At 42.1% G+C, this 19,676-nt stretch overlaps 1 protein-coding gene across 2 annotated transcripts in view; it reads right to left on the bottom strand.

The window, feature by feature from the left end:
* Positions 1–9,544, bottom strand: part of LOC134343903 (talin-1) — a 250,781-nt gene extending 241,237 nt beyond the window's left edge. Inside the window, exon 1 of one of the 2 annotated variants that reach the window (XM_063042807.1) lies at positions 9,400–9,544. The gene's annotated coding sequence lies outside the window, so the exon portion shown is untranslated. Of the gene's footprint in view, positions 1–8,835; positions 9,073–9,399 lie in introns of those variants that run through there. The other variant, XM_063042809.1, reaches the window with a different exon arrangement.
* Positions 9,545–19,676: the final 10,132 nt, after the last annotated feature.

Below are 19,676 nucleotides of genomic sequence, written 5' to 3'. Positions count from 1 at the left end.
GCCATGTCATATTCTGCTTACACGTGCTTTTGCAGTCTGACAACAAGGCAGTATCCTACGACACCACACTCAAGTTGCATCTTTATTAGCCAGCCAAAGTAACAATACCCATTTCTGGGACCAATGTAGGTGCCTGAAGAAGTATTCTACTGGTTCATCTTTCTAGATCTAATCAAAGACAAGTAGTACAAAGACAAGCCTGAGACTAACCATTTCTCTTGAATGTCACTGCGAGCTTAAATATTAAGGCTACTTTAAGATCTGTGCTGTTTTTTGGAGCTTAAATCAATGCAGCCAATTTAATGCATCATATTGATGAGCCTAGGGTGTTTTTACCTAATGTAATAAACTGCACTCAATGTCTATGCGCAACCCAAGTTTAACAAAGTTGCATTAGGCTCTTTGCAGAACTGCTGACTTAAATAGGCCACTGATCTGTACACTGTTTCTCAGCATTGGGTGTTCTGGCCATTTAAAATATTGAAGTTGTTCTCCAGAAATGATTCTTGAGGCCATATGGCTTTTCACACATCTTAACCTCACACTTGCATCAGCGAAGAGTATTCATGATAGCTGTCTGAATTCCTCAGTATGTTATTATTATCCCTTAGATTTTGCCACCTGATAGAACTTTGCAGAACATTTAGATGTGCACAAGATGTTAAAGTATTTCTTTTTACAAGTAAAGCATGATTTGCTCTGGCATGTAGAAGTGTTGTAAAACTCAGAGGAGAGAGAACATGAGGGCCTTAACATTCCACAACTGGTTTTTAATAAAACTTTGGCCCTGGACTTCCACACACATCACTAATCAGCAACTCTACTGAAAACTGTTCACACAAATGTTGGGTACAGAGGAATCATGCTTTGCTTTGAGACCTCCCATGGTTAAGCAGCTGGTCAACTCAACTCACTAAGATTTAATAGAAATACATCCTTAAAAGTCATTCCATTGCACATATCACAACTTCTTACTGAAACAGGCAGAAGTTTAGTCACATCTCTGCAATTATTCCCAAAACTCTACATCTTCCTCCTCTGCTTATTTAATGCCTGGAAAATTAAGTAGTTTAGTGTCTCAATCATATACTGTGGGAAGGTATCACTTGAACTCACAAGACGATGGAACTAGATGACCTTTTGCAGATGTACATAAATATGTCATAAACACAAGAGATTCTGCTGGGGTTAAAATCTTGAGCAACACCCACAAAATGCTGGAGGAACTCAGCAGATCAGGCAGCATCTTCAGAGGACAATAAACAGTCGATGTTTCAGTCTAAAATTCCCCTCTGTAGATGCTGTCTAAACTGCTGATTTCTTCCAGCAGTTTGTGCACTGTTCATAACTACTTCATTTTTGTACTTTATGCCATTTTCAGTAAAATCTACAAAATTGTGAATCTTTACAGCTTTATCCACCTACACCTGAACTTCTAGGAAACTTCATTTGTTTCCTCTGCCCACATCCATTTGCACCTTTTCATTGCTTATGACTTACTTGGCCCATCACTGCTGTTGCTTCTGCTAGTGTAAAGGCAAGTTCTGTTCTCAACTGAACCAAGTCAAGAAAGCCCCTGCTAAATAACAAATGGATAGTTTTGATGCCTGAACGAGTAGGAGCTGGGAGCACTGGGAAGACATCACTAACCAATACGGCAGTGGTAAGCTCTGCAAAAATAGCCTGTGCAGCTGTAAGCTCTGTGCCTCATGGACTGTTTCTCTCGAGCACCAATTTTCACAGCTGTGGCCTCAGGAAGGTCACATGGAAATAACATCACCTTGACCCAAAACCCCAATTGCCCCAAACATGTGAACTATACAACAATTGCTACAGTGGCCATAATCTTTTCAACAGCAAACTCCAGTTACATCTAAAAAGGTTCATCATGCAAAAAGCAAATGGAAAATCAAAAACAAGAATGAAATTGCACGAGTATAGGAGCCCATGGGAAAACAACGCCCATGCTGTCCAATTCTTGACAGCTACTACAAAATTTCAAGAAAAAGACACTGACCGCTGCTAAGGACATAACTAAAGCAACGAACTGAAAACGCTATTGGTTTGTAACTTCCAAACATCTGCTCCTTTTAGATAGAGGAAAAGTAAATACACAATCATGTCACAACCAAACCCAGAGCATCACAGCCTAGTATGGAAACACCAATGCCCAAGAATAGGAAAGCTTACAAAAAGTGGTGGATACAGCCCAAGTAAGCACAGAAAAATCCTCCCTGCCATTGAGCATGCCTACAAGAAGCGCTGCCACAAGAAAGCAGCATCCAGCACCAAAGGCACCCACCATCCAAGCCACACTCTTTTTCTTGCTGCTGCCATCCGGAAAGAGGTACAGGAGCCTTAGGTCTCACATTCCCTCGGCTCAAGAACAGTTATTACCCAGTTGGCGTGTGGCGTGGTTAAGGCATCGGTCTGGTGACCTGAAGGTCGCTAGTTCGAGCCTCAGCTGAGGCAGTGTGTTGTGTCCTTGAGCAAGGCACTTAACCACACTTCGCTCTGCGACGACACCGGTGCCAAGCTGTATCAGCCCTAGTGCCCTTCCCTTGGACAACATCGGTGGCATGGAGGGGGGAGACTTGCAGGATGGGCAACTGCCGGTCTTCCATACAACCTTTCCCAGGCCTCAGTCAACATCAAAATCGATGGACAGCCAAAGAAGAGAAGATTACCCTTCAACCATCAGGCTCCTGAAACCGTGTGGATAATTTCACTCACTTTAACACGGAACTACTTCTGCAACCAATGGCCTTGCTTTCAAGGACTCTACAACTCATGATTTCGGTGTTATTTATTTATTTATCCGTTAACATTGGTTGCTGTTCTGTCTTTCTGTGTAGTTTTTCATTGATTCTATTGTATTTCTTTGTTCTACTGTGCATGATTGCAAGAAAATGAGTCTCAGGATAGCATATGGTGATCTATACATAATTTGATAATAAATTTACTTTGAACTTTGAGCTTAAATTCAAAAAGATTAGTGGTTTCATGGGCCACAACCTTAGAGAATACACTCAAAAATAGACAAGTGAAACCTGTGCAAAAGGGATTTAAATCTGCACTGAAAGGGGAAGCCTTTCCTAGGCCCATGAAGCAATCAAAAGAACACTAGGTTCAACTTGGAAAAGGACAGCAATTTCAAAACTAAAAGTAATTCTTGAGCAATGGAGCAGGTGGCATGCAACACCCTACCTCCAACAAGGCAAGGATGGGGGAGGGTGAATAGAAAGGATCACATGTAAACTCCAATTCTCAAAGTTGTCAACAAACTATCAAAAACATCTACCTGCTAACCTTCTAGGTGTAACGGAGTACTAATTATTTGGGGTCATGAGGGTCCAAAAAAAAAAGGTGAAGTAGTTAGCAAATGACATCCGTCCATTTTTCTACTTGTTATGAAGTTACATTTGCAAGGATAACAAAAATGCAAAAATAATTACCAATCCAATAATAAAGTTCAAAGTAGATTTATTATCAAAGTACACATATGTCACCATATACAACCGAGATTAATTTTCTTGAAGGCATTTACAGGAAAATATGAAATACAAGAGAATTTATGAAAACTCTTTACATAACAAAGACTGACAAAGAACCAATGTGCAAGTAGACAAATCACACAAATAATACATTTTTAAAATATATAAATAATACCGAGAACATAAGTTGTAGAGTCCTTGAAAGTGAGTTAATAGGTTATGGATTTGGTTCAGAGTTGAGGTGACTGAAGTTATCCATGCAGGTTCAGGAACTTGATGATTTAAGGGTAATAATTGTTCCTGAACCTGGTGGAGTGAGACCCAAGGCTCCTGACCCTCCTACCCAATGGTAGTAGCAAGAAGAGAGCATTGTCTAGATGATGGGGCTGCTTTCTTGTGGCAGCGATCTTTGTAAATGTGCTCAGCAATGGGGAGGATCTTGCCTGTGAGAGACAGGTATATCCAACACACTTTGTAGACTTTTTGAAAGAGGACATGGCAAACTGCAACAACCACTGAGGAATCTCTCTGCCCAGGGTGTTTTTGCAGAATTATCTAATGCAAGATCCAATAAGGATTCAGAACTAGACAGCCTAAAGCTGGTATTCTTCAGCACAGCATTTGTTGCAGAACTCAACGAAGGTACTTCTCTTTACATCAGTTGGCTTGCCAAAAATCTTTGGCACACTACACCAGTTAAAACATCTAAAGGGTACCACTGAAAATTGGCTGTCCACAATAGATGCTCTTTTTAGAAGAAAGAGGACAACAATGAGAACGAGAATGAGACAGAGTCAGCATTGAAAGCCTGCCAGCTATTACATTCTTCTCAAGTTTGCTTTGAAATGACCAATCTACTGTATTGATTGAACTGAGGACAGATGGCAGTTTGTTCAGCTTCAGCCAAATTCAGAGGAAAATAGTCCTCACCCTGTTCACTAATTAGAATCAGCTCTTTGCAGATGTTGGAGCATTCATCTGCAAATTACCTGCTCAATTGCATATCATGATCTCTGATGCACACACCTCAGAATGGCAATCCAAATCAGGCTGGCAACTGGTATGTCATAGCACCGGCCCCAGCCAAAATCTATACCAACAATGAAACTCAGAACAACATGAATTAATTGTGTTATCTCAGCTCTACCCTTAACAACTCGCTTACCAGCTCATTGCAAAAATTCGTGAAGTCACTGTCATCTTTGGCACAAGTATGTATCGTGTGAAACAAGCTGCTAATTGCAAAGACAAAAAGGTATCTATCAGGCTTGCCTTCTCATTACCAATCTTTACAGCTGTGAAATACTGTGAAGCTGAAAGTTAACAAGTCCTGTTTCATTTTCTCAGGAATCCGGGAGCCCAGCAGTTGTAGACCAGAGGACATAAGAGAAGAATTAGGCCATTTGGCCCATTGTGTCTGCTCCGCCATTCAATCGTGGCTGATTTATATTCTCTCTCAACCCTATTCTCCTGTCTTCTCCACATAACCTCCACTTCAAATATACCCACCCGTGGCAACGAATTCCACAGTTTGCCCAATCTTTCCTCTTCAGACATGCTCTCTAATCCAGGCAGCAACCTGGTTAATCTCTTCTGCACCCTCTCTAAATCTTTCACATCCTTCCTATAATGAGATGACCAGAACTAAACACAATATTCCAAGTGTAGACTAAACAGGGTTTTTTTTTTAAGCAAACAACAGGAATTCTGCAGATGCTGGAAATTCAAGCAACACACATCAAAGTTTCTGGTGAACGCAGCAGGCCAGGCAGCATCTGTAGGAAGAGGTGCAGTCGACGTTTCAGGCTGCACCTCTTCCTACAGATGCTGCCTGGCCTGCTGCATTCACCAGCAACTTTGATGTGTGTTGCTTTTTTTAAGCTGTGTTTTCATCTATTTGCCTATCTAATTTCAAATACATTGTCATCTGACTGAGCATATTTTATTTATTTAGAGATACAGGGCTGAACAGACCCTTCCAGGCCAATGAGCCACACCACCCAGATAACCAGCTATTTAACCCTAGACTAATCACAGACCAATTAACCTACTAACCGACTCTTTTGGACTGTGGGAGGAAACCGGAGCACCTGGAGGAAACCCATGCAGGCACAGGAAGAATGTACAAACTCCTGACAGACAACGGCGAGAATTGAACCCAGGTCACTGGTGCTGTAAATTCTTACGCCACCTTGCCACCCAATCAAATGATACAATATTCCTCCAGACCGCAATGCACCCACAAATCATATCACACAACACAAAACAAAATATTACTACAAGTTAATAAAATAGATACAGGTGAACAGCTGAAACAGTGAACAGCTCGCTGTCCTAATGAAGCAACCTCCATTGTGGCAGGATATTCATTAGTCTCATGGCATGAGGGAAGAAGCTGTTACCCAGTCTGGCAGTCATAGTTCTGATGCTCCTGTACCTCCTTCCTGATAGTAGTGGGCCAAAGACTGTTGGGTGGGTGGTAGGGATCCTCAACAATGCTTCATACACAACGGTCCCAGTAAATGTCACAAATGGGGGAAGAGGGAGACCCTCTAGGTTTGTAAACTCCCCTAATGTACCTGCCTCCAACAACACCCCAGCATCTGTTTGATTGAATGTTCTTATTTATTAATTTCCTTAAGAACTGTTAAAATATTTTAAGCAAAACTTGCTTATTAACAAATCCATGCCCTCTGAAATAACCTACACATTTCTGAATAATCAAATTTTATCCGTTTTCTTCATTCTTTCCAATATGTAAAAGAAATGACAAAGGAAGCCTCAACTTGCATCATCATAGGAACTGCTGTTGCTTTAGAAAAATATGAACACTGATATCAGAAACATTTCTGCAACATTATCTTTAAAAATTCTGTACAAATGCAAAACAATAACATAACGTGCTGGATTTAACACAACATAAATACTTCATTATCATTGATCAGTTCTCCTGGACAAAATAAAACTGGCTGGGCAACACCAAGTAGTGATTAAACTTGGAACCTTGTGGACCCTTAACACTTCATACAATGTTAAAGCTCATGCAATCTATGACGTATTTATTTCTTAACTCATCCTGTTTCAATTACGATAGTTTGGAATGGAATTATTTAACAGCATGTTCTTATTAATGGAGATTCCAATTTTCTAAAGATCTGCTGGTCACAACAACCTGGAGCCAATTAATGGGAACATAGATATGAATATCAGATTTAGTCCCATCTCAAGCTCCATGCTAACCACCTATGTAGCCTCCGAAAACAAAGAACAAACCCTATTACTGTGGAGTCACACAAGCAGTATAATTAATGAAGCAAACATTTTACTCAGAAGATAAATGCTTGGCCATTTTCAGAGAAACATGACTAAAATTTCTCACATCTCCTTCAGGTAATCAAACTCCAACTGACGATTGTTTACTTAAAACACAAATAATCTTTCTTTACATTGGTTTTCCAAGAAGTAACTCCTTCTTTGCAAGACAGTGTCACTCATTCAAGATTTCCAGCAGTTGTCATTTCACATGCCACCAAGTAGTTACATATTTAACATTAGCAAAAACATCCTCATCATGACCTCATGTTTTGCAAATGTCCAGTTCTGTTTTAATATTATTTAACTGAAACCCATTTTCCCTTGCCTTTTAATCGATGCGCTTATTCCAAAGTCCAATTTTCCTTCTAATTCTGCTGCAAACTTGCCTTTTGTAATACACCAATCACCGAACTTCATTTAAAAAATCCAAAGGTACTGTATGAGCCATGCATCTGTTCTCGATCTGCATTGTATTCTGTGTTGTGTTTATCATAGTAATTAGTCACGAGTGGGGGCATGGTCAAAGCGAAGGGAATAAGTTACGTATTTGTGCTTTGTTCCGGGTGGTATACAGCTGGGGGCCGACAGATGTCATATCGTTCGTTGACTGCTCAATTACACTCACTTGCATCACTTCAAGACTGTATGGTTGCTAATAAAGGATCGAATACGTATCTTTGACTTTGGAACAACCATTATTGGAGCCGAGGGCACATACAAATATCATAAATCCGTAGGGGTTGCCGCAGCAGCAGCAACTGGGTTGTTTAGAATTGTCCAATAAAGAAATGCTTAGTAACTTTATGCATTTAAATTAGTGCACCAGCTGCAACTTATATATGGACAATTGCAACACAAGCGCAAATTTCATCCAGTTCCCCATGTTACTTATTACAAAGGTCAAAGCAAAATCGGAAGCATCTGCCATCAGAATCATCCTAAAGTCTTCTGCAACCTGTTATGTTACTTGTACGTTCATTGGGCAGGGAAGGTAAAACTTAAACTCAACATATTTCAAACTAAAGCATTCAAAAATCAATATACAGCTCTTTAAAGAGTTGCATTTAAATTCACTGTCTTCATTACCAATTGTGTAATATTCAGAAACCAGCATGAACATGTTGCATTCCTTCAAGAGTTTTTTAAAAAATTAAATAGTCAATAAAACATAACTCGAGAACCCAAAGATGAGAAGAATCCATCGGGCCTTTCAAGCCGGCTCTAACATTCATCAAGGGCAGGGCAAATCTTCTTTCTCAGCCCCCTTTTCCAGAAATCAATCATCCCTGTTTAGAGTTAAGGAAATGGCTGACTTTCTGAGATGGCTTTCTGAGATAAAGAATTTCAACAATTCAGTACCCCTTGATTGAAAAATATTCTTCCCTCATCTTAGCCCTAAAATAGCCTACATCTTATTCTGGGGTTGTAACCCTTGATTTTAGACTCCTACCCAGTAAACATCCTACCGCAACAAATTCTGCACCCATACATCACCCAAGGTGAAATGTCATTGTTTCACCCAATGGGTCCATCGGGATCTCACACTAGTAAGCCCTCATTACAGAAGTCCTTTCCCACAACTCCAGTAAATTATTCTACACACCAGTAACTAGATCTTCATGAAGTGAAACTTAGTCTCCTCATGGCAGTAAAACAACTCCAAAGCTTAAATCTATATCTTAAATCTTCTTGGGTTCAGAACTATTCACACCACAGCAATGATTCTGGACTGCCAACCATCCATTTAAAATGTACCCTACCGCAGAACCATGTTGTAGAATCAGAAAGGGGGTGAAAACATCTGGAGATAAAAGCAATCACAAAACGCAAAATAAGCGCTTGAATGGGGAGTTATAGTCACTTAGAATTCTGCCAGTTCAACTAAAACATATATAGCTCAATTTGCCCTGTAAGATAAAACAACAGACTTCCTGGGACTATGCAACGTCTCTTTGCAACCGCAGAAAACCTAATACGCCCTTCAAGTTAACCCGTTTAGCAAAAATTATTTTTTCAAGAAACTCACCCCGCAGAACAGGACAGGAAGAGATGCATGTCATCAAATCTGATTGTGGGAGAAACCACCCACGGCCCCAGGAGCCGAACAGACAAGAGTTTGCCACGTTTCTTTGTATGTATATAAAACAAACACAATGTCTAAAAGGGGGAAAACTTGGAACGGAATGCGCCTCTCTCTTTGCACTTCTTTCCCTCGGCAGGAACCAATCGGACCCACTCGGACCCACTCGAGGCATTTTCCGGGTGTGACGATTTGAGAAGTTGAGGCAGAGCAAGAGATTTGATTACAGCGAAGTAACGGGTGCGGTGAGCGCCTGCTTCAACTTCCCCTTCCTTCACAGCAACAAGCGGCGACCTGGAGCGCCCCAAGCCCCGTCGAAAGAAGCCCCATCCAGCCTCCAAGACTCAGCACATCCCACACCCAGTACTTCTTACCGTCTCTCACCAACCGACCGCAGGCAAGTCGCGTTTCAATTCCACTCTGCCCCCACCCCCCCAAATATCTCTCCTCTGCTCACTGTTCTTACTTTAACGCTCCACGGAACCCTGCCGCATTGACTGACTGACTCACCTTCCTCCTCTTTCTCCAAGGCTGATAGAAGTTTCTCCACTAGTTTTCTTCACTCCCGGCTGCTCCTGTCCTCAATCGCAACGCATGTTGCTGCCCAGGGGTTGAACAGAGCAGAAAAGAAGCCCAGCTCTTACACAAACCAGACTCCGCCCTCCGCGCGTCCGGTCCACGCTCCAACTTGACGTAAAACACTAGGCGGCTCTCGGGCAAGGCGCTGCGCTGTTGGCGATTTACACAGCAATCATTTCTTGCTGCTTTATGAATGAAAAAAAGACGCTTCAACATACACCATTCGTTAATCTTCATAAACCTTACTGATTCCGCTTGGTCTCAAGCATAGTGTCAGGATCTAAGTTTATTAGAGATGATTCCGTGCTATTGCTTTTACAGTCTTGAGGTACACACCTTGCAAATTGTCTACTGGACCACAGATATTCAGCTGCTGTTAGATTTCCATTCTCTTGCGAATGAGAAGTAGACATTTCAATTCTATTTCTAATCGAATAATATTTCATTTTCTATTGATAGAATTATCGGCATTCTCTCACCACGTCCACCTTGCAGTTGCCATTCCATTGATAAAATTAAGTAAATTGATAAAAATATATAGTTCAAACTTAAACCACTGTTTAATTTTGGACTAAAAATGGCATTCACAACAAATATAATATATTCTTGAATAAATACAATGCCCTTAATAAGAATAAATAAAACGACAGAAGCTGGAAAACCACAGTTAATCAGATCGGTGTAAGCAACCATCACTTTCTAAGACCTCCTCGGCCTTGCACCGTCCCATCTATTTGTATTGATGTATGAGAGAGGAGTTTGTCAATACTTTCTAGTTTACATTAAAGTAACTTAAGAGCTGATGCATAGTGGGTAACCCTAACCTCAACACATTGAATGGGGGATGAGTTTTTTAAAAATGGGAGAGAAAAAAAACAGCCTAACTTGCAATTTCCATCTTTAATTAAGCTGAGCTGGGAGGTGGAAGACTAACAATATTGAAAAAAAATACCGTGAAACAGTAAATTCCAGTAGCAGATCCTATCTGTAATGCACAGCGCATTTAATATAACGTACATGCCTCGACAGAGCTGATCATACTCATCCTCTGCCATATTACAAATACTAATTGCAGTTTGATTGCTGATTTTAAGGAGATGGCTAACACATAGGCAGTGCAGAATGCAGCTTATGGGAAGAGGATTACTATGTTCTTCTGGTGATCAATTTTCAGAATTATCTCCGAGAAACACTAGATTCTGCTGATGCGGGAAATCTAATGCAACGGACCAGAGAAAGCGGTGAACTCAGCAGGTAAGGCAGCATTCATGGAAATGAGTAAACAGTTGACGTTTTGGGCCGAGATTCTTCTTCAGGACTGGAAAGAAAGGGGTAACACGCCAAAATAAAAACATTGGTGAAGGCGAGCTCGAAGGTGATAGGTGAAACTGTTTGGGTAGGAAAGGTAAAGGGCTGGAGAGGAAGGAATCTGATAGGACAGGATAGTGGACAAAAGGAGAAGGGGAAAGAGGAGGGGACCAGGGCGAGGTGACAGGCAGGTGATAAGAGGCCAGTGTGAGGAATAGAAGAGGGGAGGGGGAGAGATTTTTTTTGCCGGAAGGAGAAATCGATATTCATGCCATCAAGTTGGAGGTTACCCAGACAGAATATATGAGGGGTGATTGATAAGTTCGTGGCCTAGGGTAGAAGGAGTCAATTTTAGAAAACCTAGCACATTTATTTTTTCTACATTTACACACTTAGTCCAGTGGTCATGGAGCATACGGATCCCTTCTTTATAGAAGTCGGCGTCTTAGACCTCCAGAAGTGGTCCACAGCAGGGGTGATTGATAAGTTCGCTTAACTTCAAACTTTCTGCATTTTCACTCAATGAGTTGAACTGCATGTGTATGTAACGAGAGCTGTGAAACTGGTCTCCTTGTACCTTGGGCGACGAACTTATCAATCGCCCCTGCTGTGGACCACTTCTACAAAGAAGGGATCCGTATCCACGACCTCTGGACTAAGTGTGTACATGTAGGAGGGGACTATGTTGAAAAATAAATGTGCTAGGTTTTCTAAAATTGACTCCTTCTAACTTAGGCCACGAACTTATCAATCACCCCTGGTAAGTTGTTGCTCCTCCACGCTGAAGGTGCTCTCATCGTGGCACAAGATGAGGGAATGGATCGACGTGTCGGATCGGGAATGGGAATGGGAATGAAAATGTTTGGCCACCGAGAGATTCTGCTTTTGGCGGACAGAGCGGAGATACTCAACAAAACGGTCCCCTAATTTACGACGGGTCTCACAAATGTAGAGGAGGCCGCATCGGGAGCACCGGACACAATAGACAACCCCAATAGATTCGCAGGTGAGGTGTTGGAAGGACTGTTTAGAGCCCTGAATGGAAGTAAGGGAGGAGGTGAAGAGACAGATGTACATGCCAATACCAAGGTGGGGTTCGGGGAGGTGGGGGGGGGGAAGCTAGGAATTGTTCTTTGTGCATACACTAAGAAATTATTTTCAAAAATCATCAGTAATTATTTAGTTCCAAGATACTGTATCTTAAGTGGTTTGATGATTACGGCATCAAACTTGCTTGAATTTGCATCAGTTTGGAATTTCTAACAGGAGGGGAGGCTAGCACAGCTCCCTCTATTGTAAGGAAATGGGATAAGAAAAGCAATGTGTCTAAAATGACTGGTACAGTATTATTTAAACGTAAACAACAGGAATTCTGCAGATGCTGGAAATTCAAGCAACATACATCAAAGTTGCTGGTGAATGCAGCAGGCCAGGCAGCATCTCTAGGAAGAGGCGCAGTCGACGTTTCAGGCCGAGACCCTGACGAAGGGTCTCGGCCTGAAACGTCGACTGCGCCCCTTCCTATAGATGCTGCTTGGCCTGCTGCGTTCACCAGCAACTTTGATGTATGTTGGTACAGTATTATCTTTATTATTTGTAGGACGCGTTAGGAAACTAGATAATAAGATCAATTTTCTTCGCTAAAATAGAACATGGAACGGCATAGCGCAATGTGGCTCTTCAGCCCACAACGTTGTGTTGACTAATATGAACCTGCTCCATGATCATACTAACCCTTCTCTCCAATATAGCCCATAATTCCCTGTTATTTACGTCCATGTGCCTATCTAAGAGTCTTTTAAATATACCTATTTTATCAGCCTCAACCACCACCCAGGCAGAGCTTGGAAGTGAAGTGGCAGATAGAGTTCAATCCAGGGAAGTGTGAAGTAATTCACTTTGGAAGGTCAAACTGGAAGGCAGAGTACAAGGTTTTTTCTCCAGTCCTGGTGAAGGGTCTCAGCCCGAAACTTCGACTGTACTCTTTTCCATAGGTGCTGCCTGGCCTGCTGAGTTCCTCCAGCATCTTGTGTGTGGTACAAAGTTAATGGCAGGGTTCTTAGCAGCATGGAAGAACGGAGGGATTTTGTGGTCCAAGTCCATAGATTCCTCAAAGCTGCTGCTATGGTGGTTAAGAAGGCACATATTGTGTTGGTCTTCTTAGTCCAGTATTCAGTTTAAGAGCTTTAGAGAGAGTGCATCCAAGATATACTTTCTATGTAAGACAACCTACCTCTAAAATCTCCCTTAAAATTTCCTCCACTCACTTTAAATGGATGTCCTCTGGTATTGGTCATTACCGCCCTACAAGAAGTGTTCTGTTTGTTCACTCTACATATGTCTCTCATAATCTTAGAGATCCCTATCAAGTTGCCTCTCATCCACTATTGCTCCAAAGAGAAAAGCTCACTCAGCCTTTTCTCATATGTTCTCTAATCCAGGCAGCATCCTGGTAAACTTCCACTGCAACCTCTGTAAAGCTGTTGAACTCAATATCCCGAGTAAGATGCCAACGCACTATACACCTTCTTAACCACCATAGCAGCAACTTTGACTTGGACCACAAAATCCCTCTGTTCTTCCACACGGCTGAGAATCCTGCCAGGATTGTGTCCTGAGTCCTCTCCTTTACTCCCTTTTCACCCACAACCGTGCTGCCACACACAGCTGCAATCTGCTGATCAAATTTGCAGATGACACGACTTTGATCGGCCTTATTTCCAACGGTTTTGAGACAGCCTACAGAGGAGAGGTTGACACCCTGACACAGTCATACCAAGATAACAACATCTCCCTCAGTATCCAAAAAACAAAAGAGTTGATTGTGGACTACAGGTGGAGCAGAGACAGGCTCAACCCGATCAACATCAATGGAACTGCAGTTGAGAAGGTGAGTAGTTTCAAGTTCTTTGGTATACACATCACTGAAGCTCTCACCTGGACTGTACACACTGGCTGTGTGCAAAAATATAAGCACAGTACCAACTCTTCCACTTCAGGCAACTGAAGAAGATCGGCATGAGCACCCAAATCCTCAAGACCTTCTACAGGGGCAACATTGAGAGCATCCTGACTGGCTGTATCACCACCTGGTACGGGAACTGCACCACCTGATCACTGGGCACTATAGAGAGCGGTACAGACAGCCCAGCACATCAGTGGATGTTAACTTCCCTCCACTGAGGACATTTACAGCAGCAGACGCATAAAGAAGGCCTGGAAGATCATCAGGGACACCAGTCACCCCAACCATAAACTGTTTCAGCAGCTTCCGTCTGGCAAACAGCACCACAGCATTAAAGCCAGGACCAAGAGGCTATGGGATAGCTTCTTTCTACAAGCCATTAGACTTATAAATTCAAATGTCTGTACATTGCGACTGAGTCATAATGTAAAGATTTTTATTTCCTCACCTTGTAGGATGGATATAAAATTTCATATAAATTCACTACTCTGCCTTCATTTGACCTCCCAAAGTGAATCACCTCACACTTTTCCAGATTGCACTCTATCTGCAACTTCTCTGCCCAACTCTGCATCCTGACTACATCCCTTTGTAACCTATGACAACTTTCTACACTATCCACAACACCTTCAACTTTTGTGTCATCTGCAAGCGTACAAAGCCACCCCTCCATTTCCGCATCCATCATTTATAAAAGTCACGAACAGCAGAGGCCCCAGAGCAGAACTTAGCAAACACCATTAGTCACGGGACCTTCAGGCAGACCACGCTTCTTCTGGGACCACCCTCTACTTTATGTGGTCAAGTCAACTCAAAATCCACACAGACAAGTTTCCATGAACCCCATTCCTTATGACTTTCTGGATAAGTCTACCATGAGAAACCTTGACAACAGCTCACTAAAATCCATACACACCACATCCACTGCTCTATCTCCATCAATTTGTTTTGTCACCTCTAAAAATTCAATCAGGCTCATAATCATGCTGACTATCCCTAATAAAACTATGCTTCTCCAAATGCTCATAAATCCAATCACTAAGAATCTTCTCAACCAGTTTGTCCATCACTGATGTAAGACTTACTGGTCTAAAGTTCCCAGGATTACCTCTATTTTCTTTCTTGAACAATGGAACAAAATTGGGCAAGCAAGATGCAAAAGTCATTAACAACACCCCAGCAATCTTGTTCCTCACTTCCTGGTGAAACTTATAACCTGTCTGGCCATGGGGATTTATTGATTCAAAAGCTTTTCAGGTCCAACATTACCTCTTTCTGACCTGCAATATGGTCCACCACATTGACCTGTTCTAAACCAATACCACATTTGTCAAAGTCTATCTCCCTGGTGAATACTGAAATAAAATATCAGACCATAAGATGTAGGAGCAGAATAAGGCCATTTGGCCCATCAAGTCTGCTCCGCCATTTTATCAAGGCTGATCCAATTTTCCTCTCAGCCCCAATCTCTTGCCTTTTCTCTATATCCCTTCATGCCCTAACCAATCAAGAACCTGTTAATCTCTGTCTTAAATATACATAGAGATGGCAAAGAATTCCACAGATTCACCACTCTCTGGCTGAAGAAATTCCTCCTCATCTCTATTCTAAGGCTGTGTCTTCTGGTCTTATACTCTCCCACTGTAGGAAACATCTCTCGATATCCACTCTTTCACCATTTGATAAGTTGCAATGAGGTCACCCCTCATTCTTCTGAATTCCAGTAAATACAGACACAGTGCCATCAAGTGTTCTTCATATGACAAGCTATACAATCCTGGAATCATTTTCATGAACCACCTTTGAACCCTCTCCAGTTTCAGCACATCCTTTCTAAGAGAAGGGGCTCAAAACTGCTCACAATACTCCAAGTGAGGCCTCACTAGTGCTTTCCAAAGTCTCAACATTACATCCTGGCTTTTATATTTTAGTCCTCTTGAAATAAATGCTAACATTGCATGTGCCTACTTCACCACAGACTCAATCTGCAATTAACCTTTAGGGAATCCTGCACAAGGACTCCCAAGTCCCTTTGCACCTCAGTTTTTTTGTATTTTCTCTCCATTTAGGAAATAGTCAACCTTTTCATTTCTTTGACCAAAGTGCATAACCGTACATTTCCCAACACTGTATTCCTTCTACCATTACACAGCCCATTCTTCTGCAGCCTCTCTATACTTCCTCAAAACTCCCTGCCCTTCAATCTATCTCCATATCGCCTGCAAACTTTTCAACAAAGCCATCAATTCCATCATCCAATCATTGACATATAACGTAAAAAGAATTGGTCCCAATACAGACCCATGTGGAGCACCACTAGTCATCAACAGCCAGCCAGAAAGGCTCCCTTTATTCCCATGCCTTCTGCTAATCAGCCACTGCTTTATCCATGCTAGAATCTTTCCTAAAACACCATGGGAGCGTAGCTTGTTCAGGTGACTTATCTACCTTCAGACCTTTCAATTTCCTAAGAACCTTCTCTCTCTCTAGTTATGGTAACTTCATGACTCCTGGCAACTGAAACTTCCACCAAACTGCTAGCGCCAAAATAGTTACTCAGTCTTCTGCCATTTCATTATTCCCATTACTACCTGTCCAGCATCACTCTCCAGCTGTCCGACTTTCACTCTTGCCTCTCTTTTACACTTTATGTAACTGAATAAACTTTTGGTATCTTCTTCAATATTATTAGCTAGTTTACTTTTGCATTCCATCTTTGTTTTCTTAATGACTTTTTAGTTGCTTTCTGTTGTTTTTTAAAAGCTTAATAATCATCTAACTTCCCACTATTTTTTGCTCTATTATGTGCCCTCTCTCTGGCTTTTAAGTTGGCTTTGACTTCTCTTGCTAGCCATGGTTGTGTCATCTTTCCTTCAGAATTCTTTTTCCTCTTTGGATTGTATATTTTCTGTGTCTTCCAAATTGCTTCCAGAAATTCCAGCCATTGCTGCTCTGCTGTCATCCCTGCCAGAATTCTTTTCCAATCAATTCTTGCCATCTCCTCTCTCATGCCTCTGTAACTCCCTTTACTTCACTGTAATACAGATACAATAGAACTTTAGCTGCTCCTTCTGAAATTTCAGGGTGAATTCGGTCATATTATAATCACTTGCCTCTAAGGGTTCCTTTACCTTAAGGTGCCCAATCAATTCCGGTTCATTGCACAACACTCAGTCCAGAATAGCTGATCCCCTATTGGGTTCAACCACAAGCTGCTGTAAAAAGGCATCTCAAAGGCACTCTAGAAATTCATCCTCCTGGAATCCTGCACCAACCTGATTTTCCCAATTTACCTGCATATTGAAGTTCTCCATGACTGTTATAATATTGTCCTTTCAGCATGCATTTTCTATCTCCTGTTGTAATTTGCAGGCCACATCCTTACTACTGTTTGGGGGTCTGTATACAACTCCCATCAGGGTCTTTTTACCCTTGCAGTTCCTTAGCTCTATCCACAATGTTTCAACACCTTCTGACTGTATGTCACTTCTTTCTAATGATTTGATTTGATTCAATTTTTACCAACGGAGCAATGCTGCTCCCTCTGCCTTCCTGCCTGTCCTTTTGATACAACGTGTATCCTTGGACATTAAGCTCCCAGGTATAATCTTTCAGCCATGATTCAGTGATGCATAAAATATCATAGCTCCCAATCTGCAACCGTGCTGCAAATTCATCTCCCTTTTTCCATATACTGCGTGCATTCAAATACATCACCTTCAGCCTTTTCGATTTTGTCCACCTTTTACATTGCAAAGAGGCAATTTTGCCCTATCAACAGCCTCTCCTCACTGCACATTGCCTCTGTTTGTAAACCAGCTAACTCCTCTTCAGCACTATTATCGGCCTTTCCTATAATACTTCTGAAATTAAAGTATATGCAGCTCAGGACACTAGTTGTACTATGCTCAACCTTTTTCTAACTTTGTCTAAGGTCTTACCAACATCTGCCACCACAACCTCTCCTCTAACTGTTCTGGCAATCTGGTTCCCATCCCCCTGCAGCTCTAGTTTAAACCCCACCATGCAGCATTAACAAACCTTCCCACTAGGATATTAGCCCCTCCAGTTCAGGTCCAACTGTCCCTTCTGTACAGGTTCCACCTTCCCTAGAAGAGAGCCCCATGATCCCCTTTAACTTAGCACCTAACTCTGTGAACTTCCTTTGCAGAACCCCATCACTCATCCTACCCATATCATTGGTACCTACATGGACCATGACTTCTGGCTGTTCACCCTCCCACTTAAGAATGCTGAGGACTCAATCTGAGATATTCTGGACCCCGCCACCCAGAAGGCAACGTGCCATCTGGGAATCTCATTCTTGCCCACAGAACCTCCCTATTCCCCTAACTAATGAATCCCCTATCACCATTGTGTGCCTCTTCATCTCCTCTTCCCTTCTGAGTCACAGAGGCAGACTCAGTGCTAGAGACCCAACCACTGTGACTTTCCTCTGTTAGTTCATCCATCCCACCCCGCCCCCTGACAGTTTCCAAAGTGATATTTCTGTTGTTGAGGGGGATGGCCACAGGGGTATTCTGCACAGGCACCTTAACTCCTTTTCTCTTCCTGACTGTCACCCAGTTTCCTGTGTCCTGCACCTTGGCTGCAACTACTTCTCTATATGTCCTATCTATCACTCCCTCAGCCTGGATTGTTAGAAGTTGCAGCTGGATGCACTTCTCGCAGTTGTAGTTATCAGGGACATTGCTTTCCCACATCCCGCATGAGGAGCATTCCACTATCCTGCCTGTCATCTCTACTGTCCTAGCTGAGCAGATATAAATAAGAGAACGCATAAACTTGAGCTTTTCCTTCCTTTGCTTTCTCTGACTGAAGCCTTAAAGAGCTAAAGCCTCAAGATCACCATTCTGACTCCGCCCACTCAGATAACCACCACTGTGATGATGGCTGCTGTGCTCATTCCTACCTTCCTTTAATTTGCTTTTGCTAATCGATCCCAAACACCAATTGGTCATTGGTTAAAACTGCTGCCTTTTATCCTCAGGCAGTGGACCTGATTGAAATCCCCTCCTCTCAAAACTTCCACTGTCTGGAGTGACCGCTGGCCAAAGCTCTTTAAAAATATTCATTAGGGACCTCCGCTACCTCCTCCGCATCCAGGCACATATTTCTCTATTTATCCCTCTGCGGTCCTACCCTTACTCTATTCATCCTTTTCGTCATGTAGATGTAGAATGCCTTGCAGTTTTCCTTAATTTTACTCACCAATGCCTTCTCATTGTCCTCTTCCATCTCTCCTAAGAATATTTATCACCTTCCTGGCTACCTTATAATTTTCAAGAGACCTGCCTATTTTCTAATCCTTAAGCATGCTTCCTTTTCCCTCTTGACTAAACGTTGCACCTCTCTTGTCAATCATGGTTTCTTTATCCTATCAGTTTTTCCCTGTCTAGGTGTGAGGAACCTATCCAGAACCCCATACAAGTGCTCCCTAAACAACCTCCACAGTTCTGCTGTGCATTTCCCCTAGAACATCTATTCTCAATTTATATTCCCAAGGTCCTGTCTGATACCATCATAATCAGTCTTTCTCCAATTAAAAACTTTCCCATATCATTCCCTATCTTTGTCTTCGGCTGTGGCTATGCTGGAGGACAAGGGTCCGTGGTCGTTATCTTTGATATGCTCGCCCACCGAGAGGTCTGTCAACTAATCAGGTTCATTGTCTAGTCCTTGATCTGGTATGGACTCTCCTGTAGTCGGCCTGACCACGTACTGTGTCAGAAGGTATTGCCATGGAGTTGACAATTTCAGCTTTTTGACAACTATTTATGCCAGATTGACGATTTTCTATTTTCCTCTCTTTTTAATAACAATTTTACTTTTGCAGCCTTTCAATAAGCTGGAACAGTTTCTGAACTCAGTGAATATTGTTAGACCTTTGCTAATACTTCCTTTATCTCTGCTG

Source organism: Mobula hypostoma, chromosome 3, assembly GCF_963921235.1.
Source record: "Mobula hypostoma chromosome 3, sMobHyp1.1, whole genome shotgun sequence".
Taxonomy (NCBI): domain Eukaryota; kingdom Metazoa; phylum Chordata; class Chondrichthyes; order Myliobatiformes; family Myliobatidae; genus Mobula; species Mobula hypostoma.
The sequence above is the reverse complement of the archived record's forward strand: the minus strand, read 5'-3'. Positions and strand labels throughout refer to the sequence as shown.